This window comes from Leptonychotes weddellii, chromosome 1 (genome assembly GCF_054177405.1).
Source record: "Leptonychotes weddellii isolate Sample4059 chromosome 1, ASM5417740v2, whole genome shotgun sequence".
In the NCBI taxonomy this organism is placed as follows: Eukaryota; Metazoa; Chordata; class Mammalia; order Carnivora; family Phocidae; genus Leptonychotes; species Leptonychotes weddellii.
Window position 1 is genome coordinate 79551536 of NC_138369.1, and position 20912 is coordinate 79572447.

At 39.0% G+C, this 20912-nt stretch overlaps 1 protein-coding gene across 7 annotated transcripts in view; it reads left to right on the plus strand.

Moving 5' to 3' along the window:
* PPP2R3A (protein phosphatase 2 regulatory subunit B''alpha) overlaps nt 1–20912 on the plus strand; it is a 200632-nt gene that overhangs the window by 9085 nt on the left and 170635 nt on the right. For 4 of the 7 annotated variants that reach the window (XM_081826702.1, XM_081826717.1, XM_081826711.1 and 1 more), the window contains one exon: nt 20061–20197. The exons of the other annotated variants lie outside the window; for them this stretch is intronic. The gene's annotated coding sequence lies outside the window, so the exon portion shown is untranslated. The remainder of the gene's footprint in view (nt 1–20060; nt 20198–20912) is intronic. 7 annotated transcript variants of the gene reach the window in all.

Below are 20912 nucleotides of genomic sequence, written 5' to 3' on the forward strand. Positions count from 1 at the left end.
ACACTAGATTTTGGGTGTATTTTGGTCTGTTAGAAGAAAGTGCCCCCCAAAATTTTAAAGAAAGAAAAACATATATGTACAAAAATAAGGGTTGATATGATGAAGGGATGGAATATGACTGTAAAGATGAAAATTATAAAAAATTTTATGAAAGGAATTGATAAGAAGTTGTTTGAAAAAAGAAAAGAGGATCTAAAAAAAAAAGGGAGAGTGTGATCAGGCAGGAGAGTAGAAAAAAACCATACACTAGATATTTAGGGTATATTTTGATCTGTTAGAAGAAACTATCTCAAAATTTTCAAGAGAGAACAACTTATATATATATGCCAAAAATACGGGTAACTACTATGAAGGGATAGAATATGACTCTAAAAATGAAAAATAAAAATGTTTTTTAAAAAAGGGATTGATAAGATGTTGGTTGAAAAAGGGAAAAAGAAAAATTCAAAAAAAAAAAACAGTTAAAAAGAATTAACTTTGAAAGACTAAAGAATCATGGTAAAAAAGCCATGGATTCTACGTGCTGTATTCCCCTAGCGCAGGAGTTCTGCTGTTCTCATTGATGGGTAAACTTGGTCTTGGCTGGCTGTTCTCACTGATCTTCTGGGGGAGCGGCCTTTTGCCGTGGTTCCCAAATGTCTTTGCGGAAGGCGGAATTGCCCCGCCCTTGCCTGGTCCGGGCTAAGTAATCTGCTCGGGTTTGCTCTCGGGAGCCTTTGTTCCCTGAAAGTTTTCTGTACCGCTTTAGAGGCCGAGAGTGAAAATGGTGGCCTCCCAATCTCCGCCCCGGAGGAGCCTAGAGCTCAGGCCCCACTCTTCAGTGAGCCCCCAGAGAAAAGCAGTCAGTCACTCCCGTCTCCCCGGTTTCTGGCTGCGCTCCATGCTCACCCGGCCTGTGACCGATCGTTTCTATCTCTGGCACCCGACTCAGTGTGGAGTCTCCAAACCCAGCAGATCCCTGCGGTACGCTCCCGTGCCCCTCCTCCCGGGGGAGGAAGGGGAGTCTCCCCGGATCTGCCGTTTGTTGGGTCCCTGCTGGAGGAGCAGTGGCCCAACTGTGCCCCAGATACCCGTCTGTGGCAACCCCAGGCTGAGAGCCCATGCCTGGGCTCCGTCTCTGCAGCCAGCTTCCCCGCTGTGATACCTGGGAGCTCTGCTGCACTCAGGCACCCCCGGTCTTCCTGTGATCCCAAGGGTCCTGAGACCACATTGTCCCACGAGGGTTCCAACCCCAGCTTATCCACCAGAGCGACGTCCCTCAGCGGAGCAGACTTCTAAAAGTTCCGATTTTGTGCTCCGCTGCTCTGTCACTTGCCAGAAGCGGCCATTGGAGGCCCCTCCCCCGCCGTCTATCCTCCCGAATATCACCTCGGATTCACCTCTCCGCACGTCCTACCTTCCAGAAAATGGTGGCTTTTCTGTTCAGAGAGTTGTTGCTGTTCTTTTCTTCAATCTCCTGTTGAGTTTGTAGGTGTTCAGAATGGTTTGATCCCTATCCAGCTGAATTCCTGAGACCAGACGAAATCCAGGTCTCCTACTCCTCCGCTATCTTGCTCTGCCCCCCCACAGGTTTTAATTCTGATGAAGTTGAATTTCTATTCTTTTCTTTTTTGCTTATACTTTTGGTGTCCTATCTAAGAATCCATTGCCAAATCCTAGGTCATGTCAGTTTACCCCTGTGTTCTCTTCTAAGAGTCTCTAATTTTAGTTCTTAAATTTAGGTCTTTGATCAATTTTGAGTTAATTTTTGTATGTGACATAGGGTCCAACTCCATTCTTTTGCATGTGGATATCCATTTGTCCCAGCACCATTTGTTGAAAGAGATGTTTCTTTCTTTCTTTTTTTTTTTTTTAAGATTTTATTTAATCTTACAGACAGAGAGGAAACACAAGTAGGGGAGTGGAAGAGGGAGAAGCAGGCTCCCCGCCAAGCAGGGAGCCCAACGTAAGGCTCGATCCCAGGACCCTGGGATCCTGACCTGAGCCGGAGGCAGACGCTTAATGATTGAGCCACCCAGGCGTCCCTAGATGTGTGTTCTTATGCAAGAGACCCTGTGTTTTCTCATTTGTGAAATGAAAGTGAATACTTGCTTCACAAAGTTGTAAGATTAAAAAGAGAAGATGTATGTTGAACAGTAAAAATGACTGAACAAATGATTATTATTGTTTTGCCATATATATATGTATCCATATGTGTGTGTGTGTGTGTATATATATATATATGTCATTTGTATAAGGCCCCTGTAAGTTAGTGTCCTTCAACAACCACCAGAAGTCTTCCATCTAGTGCATAGTGAGTCATGACATAGAGCATTGGGGACCATGTTGTACCCCTGAGTACAAAGTCATACAGCCCTGATGCAGGAGGTAGTTGGAGAGATTGTACTTGTCCAAAATTGAAAGTATATTTTCTTGTAGAGCATGTGTTTGTCAAATTCTGTTGCTATTCCTCTCAAATTTAGGTGTTCTAGGTGTGTAAGGCATAGTTAATTTAATTTAATTTTTTTAGTCTTTAAAACTGAAGAGTTTTCAGGCATAGTAGGAAAATAAAGGCAGTTCTTTTTATTGAACTAAGAATCATCACATTTCATTCTATCAGCTTTTAAATGTCTAGAACTAAGACTTTTCCTGATTCAATGGTTAGTGATCTTGCTTAGTTCAATCAACAAATATTTCTTGAGTTGCCACTATGTGCCAGCCACTGTACTAAATACTAGAGATATAATCCCTTAACATACAAGAACAAACTCTTGACCCTGCAGCCCCTTCTAAATCTGTTCCTTTCTACAGTTGTCTAACTCACTGAGTCCAGTTCCTTTCCACCAGTCCCTCTTGAGTCATTGCTAATCAGGCCTTTACCTCCCCACCCCAACCAAGACCTCCACATTGCTAATCCATCAAGTGAGTCAGTACTCAGTCTTTCTTTTACTTGACCTTTCGGCAGTATTTTGCACAGCCGATTGTTCCTCTTTCTTTGAAATGCTTTCTTCACTTAGCTTCCAGAACACTACTTTCTCTGGATTTCCCCCCACCTTACTAGAGGATTCTGTCTTAGTCTTCTTGCTAGTACTTCATCATCTTCCTGATCACTAAAAGTTGGGATGCTGCTTACTTCTCAAACCTCAGTTCTTCCTTATCAACACTATTTCCTTGCATTTCACCCAGTCTCATCACTTTAAATACCATCTATACACCAACAAGCACATACCAATGACTACCAGATTTTATCTCCAAGTTAGACCTCTCTGAGTCTCATACTCTGATATCTAATAGACATCTCAAAACTGAATTCATTTCCCCCTCCAAAATCCACCCTTCTTGAGGCCTGTCCCATCTCAGTAAATAGCAGCTCCCTTCTAGTAGCCCAGGCCAAAAACCTTGGAGTCATCCTTGACTGTCATCTTTCTTCCCGTATTCAGTATGTCAGCAAACCCTGTTGGCTTTACTTTCAGAATGTATCTAGAATTGGTCACAAAAAAAAAAAAAAAAAATAGAATTGGTCACAATGCCACTATCTCTCCAGCTTCTGCCTTCTCCAAACCATCATATCTCACCTGAATAATTGCCATAGCCTAATTCTTTTTTCCCTGCTTTTGTCCTTGCTCTCCTACAGCCTATTCTCAATGCAGCAGCTAGAGGGACCCTGTTAAAAGTAAGTTCTTAGCTCAGAAGCTTTATGCTTACCTTGTATACAAGGCCCTATATAATCTAAACCCCCACTTATCTCTCTGACCTCATCTTCTGTTGTTCACCCCTGTGCTTACTTTGTCCAAGTCACAAAAGGCACCTTGTTCCTTCTCCAGTAAACCAGCTAAGTTCCTGCCCTAGGGCCTCTGCTTTCCCCCAGTATCTACAAAGCCCCCTCCCTCACTTCCGTCAGGTCTTTGCTGAAGTTCACTTTCTCAAGCACTCCCTATCTCTTTCCCTTTCAAACCCTGCTTCTCAGTAGTCTGGGTGCTCCTGCTACCCTACCCCCTGAGACTGAGTGCTAAAGCTATCCCTCTCCCCCTCCATTTACTTATCTTTAAGCTTATATTTGAACAGAATCCCTTCAGTTAAAAAAGCAGTTTGAAAACTGCTAGTCTACGAGGTTAGAAATAAAAAGCAGAGATTAGCGGCTATGAATGGAGAGGTCATTAAGGACTTAGAAATCATAGCAAGGGCACACTTATCCTTTCCATTTTGTGGATCATAGGCACAGCCCTTATTTTACAGTCTTGGGGGTGGAGCCCTATAACTGCTGCTATGACTACTGATGAACACAGTGCTCCTATTAGTGTCAAGCCTTCCCTCAAGCACTGCGGCTCAGGTGTCAGCGTTTGTCTTCCTTCAACATGATGTCTTGTTATTCTGGCAGTTGGGTTAGAAGCCTTCCCCATGGTAGGGCCTGCTCAGTGAGCTGAGGAGGCTCATTTGGTGTGCTGGTGGCAGTATTGGGAACCATGAATTAAAGGCAGTTAAGAGTTATATACGATAGAGTGTGTTGATTCTACTGTGAGATGCTTCAGACTCTAAAGAAAAGGGCAAACAGATCACATCCAGTGATAGTCTCCCTAGGTAGCAAGTTCAGAGGCTTCATCTGGCTCATTGTTTCTCAGCCTATCTACAAACCTGCAGGCCTTCTCACCAGTTATTGTTATTAAAGGCTGGAATGGTGTTTGTTTTGATTTGCTGTTTTAAAAGACAGTGCATTATTTCTAATGAATTTTTAACCAACAAGTATTATATATTCTCCTTGCCTTGGCCCTTTTCCTAGATGAGCTAATTCCCTAGATGACAAACAAGTAGATAAATAATGTAATTTCAGATAGTGGTAATAGTGCTATGAAGAAAAATAATGTCCCATAATAATGAACACTTGGGTTGTTTCCGATTTTTCCCTCTTTTAAACATTACTGTGATGAACATCCTTGTACTTATGCAAATGTATGATGTTTGTATTGCATAGATTCTGAAAGATGGAATTGCTGGATCATATGATCATATAACCAAAATTTTAATAGGTACTGTGAATTGGTTCACAAGGTGTCTATACTAATTTTATCTATAATATTAAAAGCAGTAATGTGTTCCAGTTTTTCAATAAATAAAATATTTCCATTATTTTTTACTTATACTAGTAATATTGAATACATTCTCTTTGTAAAAAAATTAACATAAGGCTAAAAATCCTCATGCCTTCTACCAATTTACAAATTTTCGCCTCTTTTAAAAGTTTTAAAAACTCATGTCTTCTTTAAAACAAACACCTCACGTGTCCTTGTTTTTGCTTTTATTTCCCTGTGACTGATTATCTTTTCTTGAGTTTTTGACCATTTGTATTTCTTTTTCTGTTTTTTTGGATTGCACAACAAAGAATGCTAATTACCTATGATCCATTCTTCCTTCATCTTTAGTAATGGGAACCCCAGCTTTTAGCCAGGGCCATTGCTGCCCATCTGGAAGACAACTTTCCCTGGACTCCTTAGAGCTAAGTATAACCATGTGAGTTTCAGCTGATGATACATGAGCAGAAGTGTTTGGTATAACTTTCCAAAATCTCCTTAAAGGGAGAAGGCACTCTCTTCTTCATTCCTTACCCATCTTATATTGGAACACAGATACAATGACTAGAGCTCTAATAGCCATCCTAGTAAATGAGGACTGTCATTGCAGCTCAGTGAGCCAGAAAACCTGGGTCTCTGAGCGGTTGGTGGAGCTGCTGCACCAGCCCTCAACTTCTTTTGCCTGAGCGAGAAATTTAACTTCTATCTTGTTTAAGCACTCTTCTTTTTGGTTTTTCTGTTATATGTGGCATAACAAATATTTATTTATAGGAGTTCTTTGTGCCCTAGATGCTCATCTTTATTATAAAAATGGTACATTTTCCTCCAGTCTAAGTCCTGTCCCTTTGTTTGTAATAGTCTGTAATTTTGATCTCAGATTTACCTTTCTTTGCCTTTATGGCTTTTCATTTTACTGACTTTTTTTTTTTTTTTACTAACTTTTAAATCAACATTTTTTCCTGCCCTGAAAATCTAAACATAGACTCTTACATTTTCTTCTACTTTTATACAAAATTTAGGTCTCTAATTCATCTGGAGTTTATTTTTATGTATAGTGTAAGGGAGGAATCTTGTTTAGTTGGCCATTCATTTGGAATAATCTTTATAACAAGTGGCATGTCAGATTATCAGTTAATAAATTGCCATATATGCATAGATTGGTTTTAGAACTCTGTTTAGTTTCATTGATCTTTGGTTCTTTGCCAATAATATACTTTTAATTAGTATAGCTTTATAATGTGATTTTTGGTGAGGCAAGGTCTTCTTTCTTCTCTTTTAGAAATTAAATGTTAAATAGCTATAGCACAATATTTGGAAAATGTGTAAGGTGAAGAGTATAACAATACAATGAACATTTGTTACCCACTGCTCAGTTTAAGGGAAATGTTATTTTTTTGTTTTTGTCCCCCCCACACCCCCCCACCCAGAGTTGTCTTGACTCTTGCACATTTTCTCTTCTGTGTGAAATTTTAGAGTTAGCTTATAAATTGATCTTAGAATTAATTCATATCATTGAAGACAGTAATAATTATAATATTAATAAATAATACTAATTAATAAAGGCAGTATTAAGAACTGCTTTTGGAAATGAATTAATTATTTAAATGCTTTTCCCATTTAAAAACAGCAATTTGAGTGATGTGATGTGAACAGTGGTTAGGAGATACTAGTTGAATGTGATTATGATCTCCAGTAGTTATCAGTTTAGCATCTGTTTTGGTGGCTTGTGACCATTACAGTGTTTTTATTTTTTTATTGAGATTTAATTGACATATAACACCATATTAGTTTCAGGTGTACAACATAATGACTTGATATACGTATATATTGTGAAATCATCACCACAGTGTCTAGTTAACATCCATTACCATATAGTTACAGTTTTTTTCTTGAGATAAGAACTTCTAAGATTCAGTGTTATCACCTTTCAGATATACAGTGTTATTAACAGTAGTCACCATGCTGTACATTATATCCCCAGGACTTACTTATTTTATGACTAGAAGTTTGTACCTTTTAACTACTTTCACTCATTTTTCCCCACTCCCTGCCCTCCACCTCTGTCAACCACCAGTCTGTTCTCCCCATCTATGAGTTTGGGTTTTTGCTTTTTGTGAGGTTTTTTTTAGATCTCACATAAGTGAGATCACACAGTATTTGTCTTTGTCTAACTTACTGCATTCAGCATAATGCCCTCAAGGACCATCCATATTGTTGCAGATGGCAAGATTTCCTTCTTTTTATGGTTGAATAATACTTCATTGTGTGTGTGTGTACGTGTGTACACACTACATTTTCTCTATTCTTTTATCCATTGATGGACACACATACATAGGTTGTTTCCATGTCTTGGCTATTGTAAATAATGCTGCAGTGAACATGGGGATATAGATATCTTTTTGAGTTAGTGTTTTCGTTTCCTTCAGATAAATACCCAGAAGTGGAATTGCTAGGTCATATGGTAGTTATATTTGTAAATTTTTGAAGAACCTCCATAGTTTTTTCACAATGGCTGCACCAATTTACTTTCCCACCAACAGTGCACAAGTGTTCCCTTGTCTCCACATCCTTGCCTACACTTGTTATTTCTTGTCTTTTTATAATAGCCGCTCTAACAGGTATGAAGTGATAACTCATTGTGATTTTGACTTACATTCTCCTGATGATTAGTGATGTTTAGCACCTTTTCATGTACTTGTTGGCCATCTGTACGTTGTCTTTGGGAAAATGTCTATTCAGATCTTCTGCCCATTTTTTAATTGATTAGCGTTTTTTGCTATTGAGCTGTAGGAGTTCTTTATATATTTTGGATGTTAGCCCATTATCAGATATATAATTTGCATATATTTTCTAGGTTTCCCTTTCATTTTGTTGATGGTTTCCTTTGCTGTACAATAAAAGTTTTTAGTTTGATGTAGTCCCACTTGCTTATTTTTGCTTTTATTGCCTTAGCTTTTGGTGTCAAATCTAAAAAATCCTCACCAAAACCAATGTCAGAGAGCTTGTTGCCTGTGTTTTCTTCTAGGAGTTTTATGGTTTCAGGTTTTACATTCAATCTTCAATCCATTTTGAGTTCATTTTTGTGTGTGGTATAAGATATTGATACAGTTACTCTTGTGCATGTGGTTTGTTCAGTTTTCCCAGCACCATTTATTGAAGAGACTGTCCTTTCTCCCACTGTTTATTCTTGACTCTTATTCTTTGCCTTAATTAATTGGCCATATATGGGTTTATTTCTGGGCTCTGTTCCATTAATTTATATATCTGTTTTTATTCTAATACTGCACTGTTTTGATTACTGTAGCTTTATAATATAGTTTGAAATCAGGGAGTAATGCCTCCTGATTTGTTCTTGTTGCTCAAGATTGCTTTGGCTATTTACAGTCTTTTGTGGTTCCATACAAATTTTGGAATTGTTTTTCTATTTCTATGAAAAACACCATTGGAATTTTGATAGGGATTGCATTGCATCTGTAGATTGCTTTTGGTAGTTATTGACGTTTTGACGATATTAAGTCTTCCAGTATATGAGCAGAGAATATCTTTACATTTATTTGTGTCTTCAATTTCTTTCATTGGTGTCTTACAGTTTACAGTCTACAGGTCTTTCACCTCCTTAGTTAAATTAATTCCTAGGTATTTTATTCTTTTTTGATGCAGTTGTAAATGGGATTGTTTTCTTAATTTCTCTTTCTCATAGCTTATTATTAGTGTATAAAAACACAACTGAGTTTTGTATATTGATTTTTGTATCCTGCAACTTTACTGAGTTCATTTATTCTAACAGTTTTTCGGTGGAGTTTTTAGAGTTTTCTATATATGTGATAAATCATCTGCGAATAGAGACAGTTTTACTTCTTCCTTTCTGATTTGGATGTCTTTTTTTTTTTTTTTTTTAAAGATTTTATTTATTTATTTGAGAGAGAGAATGAGAGAGAGAGAGAGCATGAGAGGGGGAGGGTCAGAGGGAGAAGCAGACTCCCTGCCAAGCAGAGAGCCCGACGCGGGACTCGATCCCGGGACTCCAGGATCATGACCTGAGCCGAAGGCAGTCGCTTAACCAACTGAGCCACCCAGGCGCCCTGATTTGGATGTCTTTTATAAAATTTATTATTCCAGGGGCGCCTGGGTGGCTCAGTCATTAAGTGTCTGCCTTCAGTTCAGGTCATGATCGTGGGGACCTGGGATAGAGCCCCGCATTGGGCTCCTTGCTCAGGGGGGAGTCTGCTTCTCCCTCTTCCTGTGCTCCTCCATCTCACTTGTGCTCTCTCTCACTATCTCTCTCTCTCTTTCAAATAAATAAATAAAATCTTTAAAAAAAATTATTTTTCTTGCCTAATTGCCCTAAGACTTTTAATGCTATGCTGAATAAAAGTGGTAAGAGTGCTCATGCTTATCTTGTTCCTGTTCTTGTTGAGTATGATGTTAGCTGTGGGCTTATACATGGGCTTTCTTTTGTTAAGGTACATTCTCTCTACACCCACTTTGTTGAGAGTTTTTATCATGAATGGATGTTTTATTTTGTCAAATGCTTTTCATGCATCCACTGAGATGATTATAAGATTTTTATCCTTCATTTTGTTAATATGGTATATTACATTGATTTATGGATTTTGAACCATCCTTGCATCCTTGGAAAAGATCCCACTTAATCATGGTATATGATCCTCTTGTTGTATTGTTGAATTTGGTTTGCTAATATTTTGTTGAGGATTTTTGCATCTATGTTTATTAGGGATATTGGCCTATAATTTTCTTTTCTTGTAATGTCCTTGGCTAGATTTGGTATCCAGATAATGATAGACCTGTAAAATGAATTTGGAAGCATTTTCTCCTCTTCTATTTTTTTTGGAAGATTTTGCAGAGGACCATTATGCTTTTAGTTGTTGTTCTTAGTCGCAAGTTTAGTTTGTACTCATAATTGGCTATTGCTTAAAAGTGGAACATGTGTGAAACACATGTCAAAACATCATAAATTAGTGAGGAGCATGAAAAATAATTCTGAAGAACTATTTCAAGATGTCCCTTATGGAATACATAAGCTGTATTCATCTGATCAAAATTTTTATAAAACATCAAGATGTCTCTAATACTAAACAAACTACATGATTAAAGGAAGCTGGGTACAGGGAATAAGGGAATTTTCTGTTTTATCTTTGCAGTTCTTCTGGAAATTATAACTATTTCAAAATAAAAATTTTTTTGAAAAAAATTATTATAGTCCCCTTCTCCTCTCCTGATGCTCCTCCTCCCACCTCCCTCCGCCCCCGCTCATGTTCTCTCTTGCTCTCTCAAATAAATAAAAAAAATTATTATAAATTTAGAAACATTAGCCTGGCATACCTTATGTTTAAAGTTATACCTGTATTCATACATGCATATAATTGGCATTTGCTATTTCCTTTTCTTAAGGTCACTCTAGAGAAAGTAATTTCAGATTGGTTCAGTAAATATAAATAGCAAGGTAAAGATATGCTGTTGAATCTCATGAAATATAGAAGGGGCCTAATCAAATTAAGATAGATTGTCAGTTGAAAGACTCCATGTGGTATTAAATAAGGAAGAGGTTTGCTTTAAAATTTTTCAACTTACTATATGATGGTATTGTAGACAGCTGGATGTTTATTTTATTATGATCATCCTCTGTTTAGGTATTTAAAATTCTAAAAAGGAAAAATTTAAACACTTGAAAATATGACAAAGAAAAAATATGGAGTTATTCTATCCAATTTGGCTTTTCATTTATTGGTAATAAAGATCTACAGCGTGCTGTTTGCTGAGAACTTCTCTCAAAGAGTAGCATGAAACCATTTCTCCTACCTTGACATTTAGAAACTAAACTCCAACTTATGGAAGAATCCCAAGTATCAGGTTTAAAAAATCAGTTTATTTTGGATGCTATAATGCAAATTAAATTTCAGCCTAGATTTCAACATACATTTGGTGCTAAGTCCCCATCTTTTAATTTAATACATTTGGTTGGTTGGAAATCCATCTTTTAACTTCTTGATAATTTCGTTGGACAACATATGATTTTCTTTACATGATAAAACAGTTCCTCAGTGAGTAGAAATCAAAATTTGTCCTTAGATATTGTCAGTACAAACACTTTGCTATGTGAACTTTATAACAAATCTTTAATAATATATTGATCTAGGGCACCTGGGTGGCTCAGTTGGTTAAGCGACTGCCTTCGGCTCAGGTCATGATCCTGGAGTCCTGGGATCGAGTCCCACATCGGGCTCCCTGCTCGGCGGGGAGTCTGCATCTCCTTCTGACCCTCCCCCCTCTCATGTGCTCTCTCTCTCAAATAAATAAATAAAATATTTTTAAAAATAAATAATATATTGATCTAAGATAGAATATTTTTACTTAAATTTGCTTTATCATATGTCATACAAACTTTTTAAATGATTTTTAAAAATTACTAAGGATGGTAGCAGTATTACTTTTTGTTCATTAGTCAAAAAAGCACTGATCTGCACTGTAGACCTGATTACTGAAATTATGCTGATTGATGTCAGATTGGGCCTAGGTTCAGAATGTTCAGCCTGGAAAAGGGTGTAGAGGGACAGGATGTATCATATGATGAGGCCCTTTAACTGAAGGGCATAGCATTGCTGCTCACTTTCAAGAGGGTAATAATTTCCCCCTTTCAATCCATGTTGTTGCTTTGGTCTTGAGAGTGGGCAGATGGGCATGTGTATTGCTCAGCTGCCTTCCTTCATTATAATCAAAGATTAGAATGTTCAAAAGATTCTGAGCACCTAAAAAACCATGGTAAGTGTTCATTTACATATGATGGAGGTTTTTTTGACTACAGATTTAATGAAGAGAGTGACCAAAAGTTATGGAAGGAAATAAAGTATTATGAAAGCAAGAGCTGAAAGAAAAATAGAGAATGAAGATGTATGAATAGAATCAGTGAAGATGTATGTTTGCATGTCAGAGAAATTGGTTTTAAGGAATAAATATCCAAGTAAAAGGTTGTTTATAGCAAAAATACACAGGGAATGTATCAGTTCACTCCAATTTTATTAAGTACAGCCAGGCATCATGGAAACGAAACATGCATGTCTCTCTTTCTCTCTGTATTATGTCTGCTCTACTTAACACCAGCTTCTCCTGCCATGTTGCTTATCATGGATGCCCCAGAACAGTGGCCTTAGTCATCAAATCTGTAGGACCTTTAAGACCTAGAGCTCTTAGCTAATGACAGTGTTTCCGTGCTTCAGTTACAAATCCCCAGGAGAGAAAATGTAATTGGCCTGCCTTAAGTCAGTGTCCCAACTAAATTTAACCAGGAATGGAAAGTGTATGATGCATAGAGTTGCCCCATTGAGCCTGTAGACAAGGTAGGTCTCTAAGAAGTAGGGACATCTCTTATTCAGTTATATAAGAGAAAAGACTTGTTTTAAAAGGAATTAATTGGTTCCCTGAGCTCTGGGGGGGGGGGGGAAGAGGGAAGTGTAAAATATCTATCCCTCCAAGAAAAGAATGGCAGCAGTATAATAGGAAGGGAAGATTAGGCCAGTCTACAACATGAACAACTGCCCATTCTGTAGCCCTAGGCAGCTTTGTTACCCCAGTAATCTTTGCAGATGATTCCTGCCCAACAGGAATGGGAACCCTAGGAGATGAGATGCAGTAAATGACTAACTTGAGGAATATAACCAAGCGTCTCCATAGTACCTGTACTATAATGACTGTCAAGATACACCTTGGGCCAAAGCCCATTACCTGGCTACAGTCATGATAAAAGTCTATTTTGGTGGATGCCAAACAAAACTGGGGATCCCTTTTAATTTCCATTCATATCACCTAGCTTGTTAACCACTGATAATCAAATGTCCTAGTCCCATATAGTGGGAATTGGTTTGTCTTGACCCCTTCATGTATAGCACAGGAGAGAGTAGCAAGGGCATTCATAGGAGAAGCACCACCAGGGGTAGGTGTACTGAGTGACAGTGCTACCAGCAGAAATTCTTAATGGTCTCCAGTTATCAGTATGAATGTGTCGCTTTTCCAGGGCCTGGTTGACAAAATGTTCTGAGATACTTGAGTAAGCAAATACCAATGCAGGAACGCATTCTCCAGGGATTTGGGTGTAGGTTAGCTATAAGTTTGGAGATCATGGTGATCCAGGGCCCTCCTTACTGGTGAGCCAGAGATCTATTTGATGTGTAGACTTTTTAAAAGAACTTGCCTAGCTCTAGTACAAGCATAATTGAGTCTCTTGTTTGCTGTCTTTCTGAGTGTGTGTGTTGGGAGGGAGTGCTGGGTCATGCACTTCTGGTGGATTGTTTTTTGTACTTTGCCTCTCAGTACGAGGGCATTTGTGATGGAGGCCAGGAGTGCTGGTCTTAGGTTCAAGGCATATGCTAAACCTTTTCATCAGGTAAAATGCAAGATTAAGCTGAGCAGTTATCAGAAATGTCCAAGAGGGCTACTTCATCCTGGATAGGATGAATTGAATCAGTCCCTCCTTAAACTGGTTATAAAAGGTGACTTTTTTCCTAGTCCAGTCTTGGCCAAGGAAACAGAAATGGTAGCATATTAGCAAATTGCCTCCCCCCTTCTTCCTTCTCTTCCTCATTAAGTGCTTTCTCTATGCCGGGCACTGTTCTGGTGTTGAGAGACAATGGCGAACAAGGCAACAAGGTCCTTGCTTTTGTGGAGTGTTCATTCTATTGCAAGGATAATATAGTATGTGTAAACAGTAACAGTTTCAGGTAATGACAGGTGCTATACAGACAGTAAACTGGATAATGGAGTAGAAAGGAATGAGATGAGCTTGGTCAAAGGCGAGGAACAGGCTGTTGGAGGAACTGAAAAAAGGCCAGGCAGTACAAGGTGAAGTTGAGGAAATGGTAGGCAGATTCTGGAGCTATTTTAGGCTGTGGTCGAGGAGTTCAGATTTTGTTCAAAGTGGAGCATTTTAAACAGAAGAGCAATTCACCCTGATTTTTATGATTCTTGTGCTGTTTGGAGAATGATTGGAGTATGGAAAGGCAAGAGTGGAAGCAGAGACCAAGCAAAGGTCATGACAGTAGTTGCAGGTGAGAGATAATCATTTGGACCAGGTTCTAGCAGTGAGAAAGTCAAAATTGAGAGAGATTGGAGATTGGGTTGACAGGCCTTACTGAATGAGTTTATATTCCAGATATGGCCTACATTTATGGCAGATAGCCATTCCACTTTTTTGGACTTCTAAACACCTACCAAGATACCTGTACAATGCCCCAATAATGTATTCTGGTTGTGTATATACTGGGCTATTGGGTTGTCTGTACAATAAGTAATTAATAGCAACCCTTGCTTGGCCTCATCTGCAGGATACAGGGATCCCTCAGTACTAAATGCAGAATGTCAGCTGAGTAAAGAATTTTGGGAATGTCTCAGGGGTCTTATCATACTCCTTAGGGTACCTGAGGCCAAATGACAAGTTGATGAGGTAGGCTTGGTGGCTTCCCTGACCCTAGACTTGGACTTGTCAGCTCAGTCTGTCATACCAGATGTATGACCAGCAAATAAAAAGCAAGTTGTGAATAACCTCACTTGCTCTATTACAGCAGATAGCTCTCTGTTTATCCTCAGCCCTCCTGCTCTCAAATTTCTAACTCTCTGCTCAACCTCCATACCTGCTGTTGGACTGTTGGTTTGGACTCCTATTATGTCTCTCTTTGGCTTCTTGCAGTTGAACCTTGCTCTCAGCTTTACTTTCCCATCTGAACTCAGTATCCTCTTCCCCAGCTGCCCCCATCCCCGCCCCAACACTCCATTGAATGAAGAATTTTCTGCTGAAATCGTAGCCATAGAACCCCACTAGAGGTGGTGATTCAGACTTGTGCCTCAAGGGTTTTTTTTATTTAGGTACTACTCTTGAGCCCGCGGGACTACAGCCTTTTGCCTGAAACTGACTTGTAGGCAGACAGTGATTTATGAGCTCTTTCAGAGGGCAAGCTCAAAGATTCATTGGATCAGTGCAAAAACAAATTAATGATTTTATTTGTGATAAGACCACACCTAAGATATGTCAAGGTTGATTATTTAGAGGGTATCAGTGGAGCCAAGAAATAAGATCCCAAGGTGTATCCAGGACAAAAACTAAGAAATGGGGAAACAGTGGGTTCTGGTGAGGGACACATGTGTGACCCAAAGGAACGCACATAAAAACTGAAAGATGTCAGCTCAAAAGAATCTGTGTATCCTTTTTACCTGGAGATATTTCCATTGGGGTTTTGCCCTGTTCCCCTGCCCCAGCTGAATTTTGGGGCACTCCACAGCATCTGGCAGTTCATAAAAAAAAATATTGTTGAATCCTCTTTTATGCTGTATACTGGCTACATGTGGCGGAGATGAGGATGAGTAAATTGCAGTGGCTTTCTGACTCATCTCTGCTTCATCCCTGATTTATCACACTGCCACCCAAATCCTATCATCCCCTTCCTGAGAAACTATAGCAGTGCTATAAATGCCTAATAAATACTTTATGAATAAATGGAAATTATTTCCACGTTTCTTCTATTCAGAGAATCTTTGCACTGTGTCTTTGTATTTATGTGTTTTCTCCAAATCTATTTCACTCTTCTGTTTTTAAGTTAAATTTTTTTTTCTTGCCCTTATATTTGCAGCTCTTCCACATTTAGAATCTTCTGCATTTTCCATATCCCTCCTGTTGATTTAATCTCACAGGTCACTTGTTCTGAAAAAAAAAATTATGCTTTATTTGTGGCATTATGGCATGTCTTGTATATAGTTCTATTTCTGGATATGATGCCTTTTGTGAATATGCTTTTAATTATGTCTCAATCAGTTTTATTGTTATTGTTGAACAAGCTCGCTGTCTTAATTATGCTTATAAAGTTTGGTAGTATACTTACAGTAATATACTTATAGTCTGGTAATATACTTATAGTCTGAAGTTCAGATAGGTAGCATTAATTTTATTCATTGGTTTTATGAGTCTGACTTTAAATTTTACTCCATTAACTTTATCTGTTATGATTTTCTTTTATATGCCTATTTTATGTGTCACAATTTCATCACTCGCTAATAAATTTATTTGGTTTTCAAGCTTCCTAAAAAAAACAATATCAGGGCTAAAAAAAAAACCTTGTTTTTTCTATTCAGGTTACTACAGTAACTTCAGTGTTCTGTATCCTTCCTTCCTTCCTTCCTTCCTTCCTTCCTTCTGTTCTTCCTTTCTTCTTCTTAATGCCTACTAAGATTTCGAGATAATACTTTGCCTAGAAATCGGGAAATCTGGGATTATGGCAGGGACTCAGGTACTGACCAGCCCAGCTCCTTCAGTCTTGATATGGATACGGTATGGGACAGAGGGGTTTTAATGTTCAAGAAACCTGGGCCCAGATCCGTTTTTTTTAACTTCTCTTAGCCTCAGTTTCTTCATCTGTGGAATGGAGGTAACATTAACCTCAATGTTGGCATAAGAATTAAATTAGATAATGCATTTAAGTGCTCAGCACAATACCTTGCCTAGAAATACTTTAAAAATGATAATGTAATATTAATCTTCCCTTTAACCCAGTATAAGAAGGGTCAGTCACCATAGCAGCATGCCTCTGCCTCTACCCCTGCCCTTCACACATTCCTCTCCCTCTCATCTAAGGAATACAAGCCCAAGATAAGAGGCCAAAAAGAGGAAGCATACCTAGTTCTTCCTTTCTTCTGTTCCTTGTTACCTGTTGTTAACGGTAGCATGAATTGCTACAGAGGTAGTCTTGTGCCTGATGTATGACCATTCCCTCGACTCTGTCAGTGGGGGCCTGCAGAGTGGTGGTCTTACTCTGAACTCAGAGTAAATTTTTGGTAAAAGATACTCCTTCAGGTACATGGTTATTAAAATATACTTTTAGATGTTCTAAAGGCTTAAGGTATGACCATGGGAAAAAGTGGCTGAATCAGGGTAGAAAACAATATCAACAAAATTATCATTGTGGAGAAAAGGTCAAGAAACTAAGAGGCCAGGATAGCAGATGGATTATCTATTTGATGTAGAAATCAATTAGAATATAACAGAAATAGTATTGAGTGACAGTGAGCCAAAAGGCTAAACTCATCAAGGAATAAAAGGGAGACTTAAATACCACAATAAGGAAGGATAGTGGGTGGTAGAGCCTAATGATACATGACTCAAAGCAGGGGATTTGGGGAGAGGGTGGAGGGATAATGCACTGGAAGTTGCAATAAGGAAGCAGAAAGGCACTTACCAGGCCTCATGTCTGAAGGGTATGGAAGAGAAAAAGAGAGGGCTACAGGGAAATCAGCATCCTCAGGGGAAAGCCCAGAGCCCAGTTTCAGTTTGAATAAGAAGGAAAAGGAAGGCTTTCAAGAAGAGGTCCGGGATAGGAGGTTTTTGCTGCTATCCACCTACGAGTCCCATAGGGCTCAGTGGAAAGGTTAGGATTCCAGGAGATAGGGTAGAGGCTTAGATTCCATCATCAGTTGTTATCATATGTCCCTTGCATACATCCTTAATTCCTTTGCCTTTCTCTCACTTCAGCAAGCCTTGCCTGGCTAAACTATAGTACTGATTAAATCCAGGTCTTTGCCTAGTCCATTCCTGTAAAACCATGCTACTGAGCTTGCATTCAGTTAATGACCATTCAAGTGGACCCATAATGTTGCTTGGCAATCATACTAGATTTCCACAGTCATTTTCTATTTCATCTCCTCCTAAATGACTGTTGCATGTCTTCAGTCTCTTCATGTCTTCACCATCCCCTCCCCATTTGTCACTTTCAACCGATGACCTTGCTTTCTCTTTCAGAAAAGAAACAGGAAAAAAAGAGCTTTCACAGGCTTTTAGCACTCCAGCTGCCCACTATCTGCAGCAGTATTCATATACTCTTTCTTTCTCATTGCTGTGAAAGAATCAGCCTAAGTGCTTCATAATTCTTTCTTTCATATCAGTTTTCCCCTCTTCTTAATCACTGTCTTATACATGAGAAAATATGCTTTTATTTCTCCCCTCTTCAAAATAATCCTTGTCGGGTGCCTGGATGGCTCAGTGGGTTAAGCGTCTGCCTCCGGCTCAGGTCATGATCCCAGGGTCCTGGGATCGAGTCCCACATCGGGCTCCCTGCTCAGCGGGGAGTCTGCTTCTCCCTCTGTCCCTCACCCCACTTGTGCTCTCTCACTCTCTCTCTCTCTCAAATAAATAAATCTTAAAAAAAAAAAAAACAATCTTCATGGACACCACTTTCTCCTATGTCTATTTTCATTTAAACTTCACGGCAAAACTTAAAAGAGTTGTCTGTACTTCGTTGCTAGTTTTTCTCTTTGCATTTCTTTTTTATACCCAAGCCAAACAGATTTCTGCCCCCACAATTCCATCAAAACTGCTCTTACCAGTTACTCATGACGTCCACATCTGTCGTTTCTCAGTTATCTGACTTAACACTCAGGAGCAGAATTGATCATGCTCTTCTTGAAACACCCTCTTCACTTGGCTTCTGATATCATATCACTGACTGTCAAGATAGTCAGTGCCTCACCTGCAATGTATGCAGAAACATGGGAGACCCATGGACCCTCCCTCTCTGGCCACTTCTTCTCAGTCTTCTCTGCTGATTCCTCGTAACTTCCCCAAACTCTAGGTCTGTACTATCCAGTACTGTAGCCATTAGCTACGTGTACTTATTTAAATTAGTGGCTACCTGTTGAATGGCACAGATATAGATATTTCATCATCACAGAAAGTTCCATTATATACTCCTGCTCTGCATGTTTGAATACCCCAGGGCTCAGGCTTTGGATGTTTTTTTCTATATCCCTATATAAAATATAGAATTGTATAGAATCTTACAGAATATGATTTATTATAAAATAAATATTTCTATATATTTCTTTCTCTTTTCTTTCTGTATTCTCTCCCTTGATCATCTCCTCTAGGCTCAAGGCTTTAAATATGACTCAAAATTTGCATCAGCCCCAATCTCTCCCCTAAAGTTTACACTTGATTCTCCAACAACATTCTGCATATCTTTACCTGAGTGTCTAACAGGCATCTCAAAAATAATATCCCAAACTGAACTACTGACCGTACCACCACCACTGTCTCTCCTACCAACAAATCTGTTCTTCCTGCAGTCTTCCCAGTCTCAGTTAACGTCAGTCTTCTTCTAGTTGTTCAAGCAAAAACAAAGACAAAACAACAACAGTTTTTAAAATCAACTCATAAACTCATCTTGACCTCCCTCTTTTCCACAAAACCCACACATCTGTTCCATTGACTCTTGTTTCAGGTTATATCCAGAATCTATTTCTCACTCTTCCCCTGCTACCACCTGGCCCAAACCAGCATTGTGTTTTGCCTGGATTTTTCCAGGAATATTTGCCTCCTTTTTGGTGTCCCTGCTTTCTCTCCTATCCCCAGTAGTCTATTCTTATCAGAGTAACCAACTAGAATGATCTTGTTAAAAAGTAAGTCAGATCATGTCATTTTTCTGCTCAGAGTTCTTCAGTAGCTCCCCATCTCACCTAGCAAAAGTCAGTCTTAGTCACAGTGGCATTCTTACTGTGCACTCTGAGGTGCTCCCACCTCAGAGCCTACTTTGCAGTTGGTGTTTCTTCCAGCTCCTTTTCCCCCAGCTCATCTCCACACGTTTCCTCTCATGATACTGATTTATTGAAGAGACCAGGCCAACTGTCTTTAAAATGATCCATATCTTGAATTTCCCATTTCCTCATGGTAGTAACATATTTCTCTACTGCCTGTATTTCCTGGACATTAGATCTAAAAGGTCAGTTAAAGCTAAATATTTCTGACAAGAAAACCCTGTGATACTTTGATCTTCACATTCATCATATTGAGAGAGGTACATACTATTTTTTTGTCCCACAGTTAGTGATGCTATGTTTAATGAGGGTGTTAAGGTGATGACTTTCACATCCCTCCATTACCAGTTTACATTTTTACATTTGTGATTAATACATAATCTGAAGGGTGAATGTTATGTTTCTTTTTAAAAAAATATTTATTTATTTTAGGGAGAGTGCAAGAGGGAGGGAGAAGGAGAGAGAAACCCAAGCAGACTCCACACTGAGCGGGGAGCCCAACGCAGAGCTCCATCTCACGACCTGAGCTGAGACCAAGAGTTGGACACCTAACCAACTGTGGCAACCAGGTGCCCCGATTGTTATGTTTCTTTAATCCTGTGATGTTAAGTGAATTTTTTAGCTGTGGAACTCTTTTTTTTTTCCAAATAAAATATTTTTTGGAGATCCAATATATAAAACAGATGAAAGCAGAGCTATTCTGGTTGCAGTGGGAAATGCCTAGTATTGGCAGCTTTCAAGGGAACTCTGACAAGTATAGTTTGCAACTTACAGAGCCTGCCTGAACACGAGAAAATGGAGGCCCAGAGAGGATACATGACGTCTTAAGGCCCCCAGCATCTCACAAGAAAGGCTCAGTGCACTGTCTATTAGAGCACAATTTGGAGGGCTCTGTCACCTCCTTGGAAAGCTGTGGTTATGGATGACCACTAGACCAGCAATTGGTTTTTCCCTGGCAGTCCCTCTGCTGTTTTAAGTTGTCTGAGTGCTTTCTTTGACATTTTATCTGTTCTGCAGATGTGAAGATTTGAAATTACTTCATTTTTAGTGTGTGTTGGGTTGCAGTCTCTTTTTTTTGTTGTTGTTCCCCTTTTGGAAATTTTTCATCCACAAAGAATTCCAGATTCAGACATTATTCATCTTATGTCTGGACCACTAAAATCTCATGAGCTCCCATATGTCTTATCTCTTTCCACCTTTGGAATATTCAAAATGCTGCTACAGCTAAAGTCTATTTTATCATTTGCTTGCTTCCTTTCTGTACCTTACTTATCATACATCCTA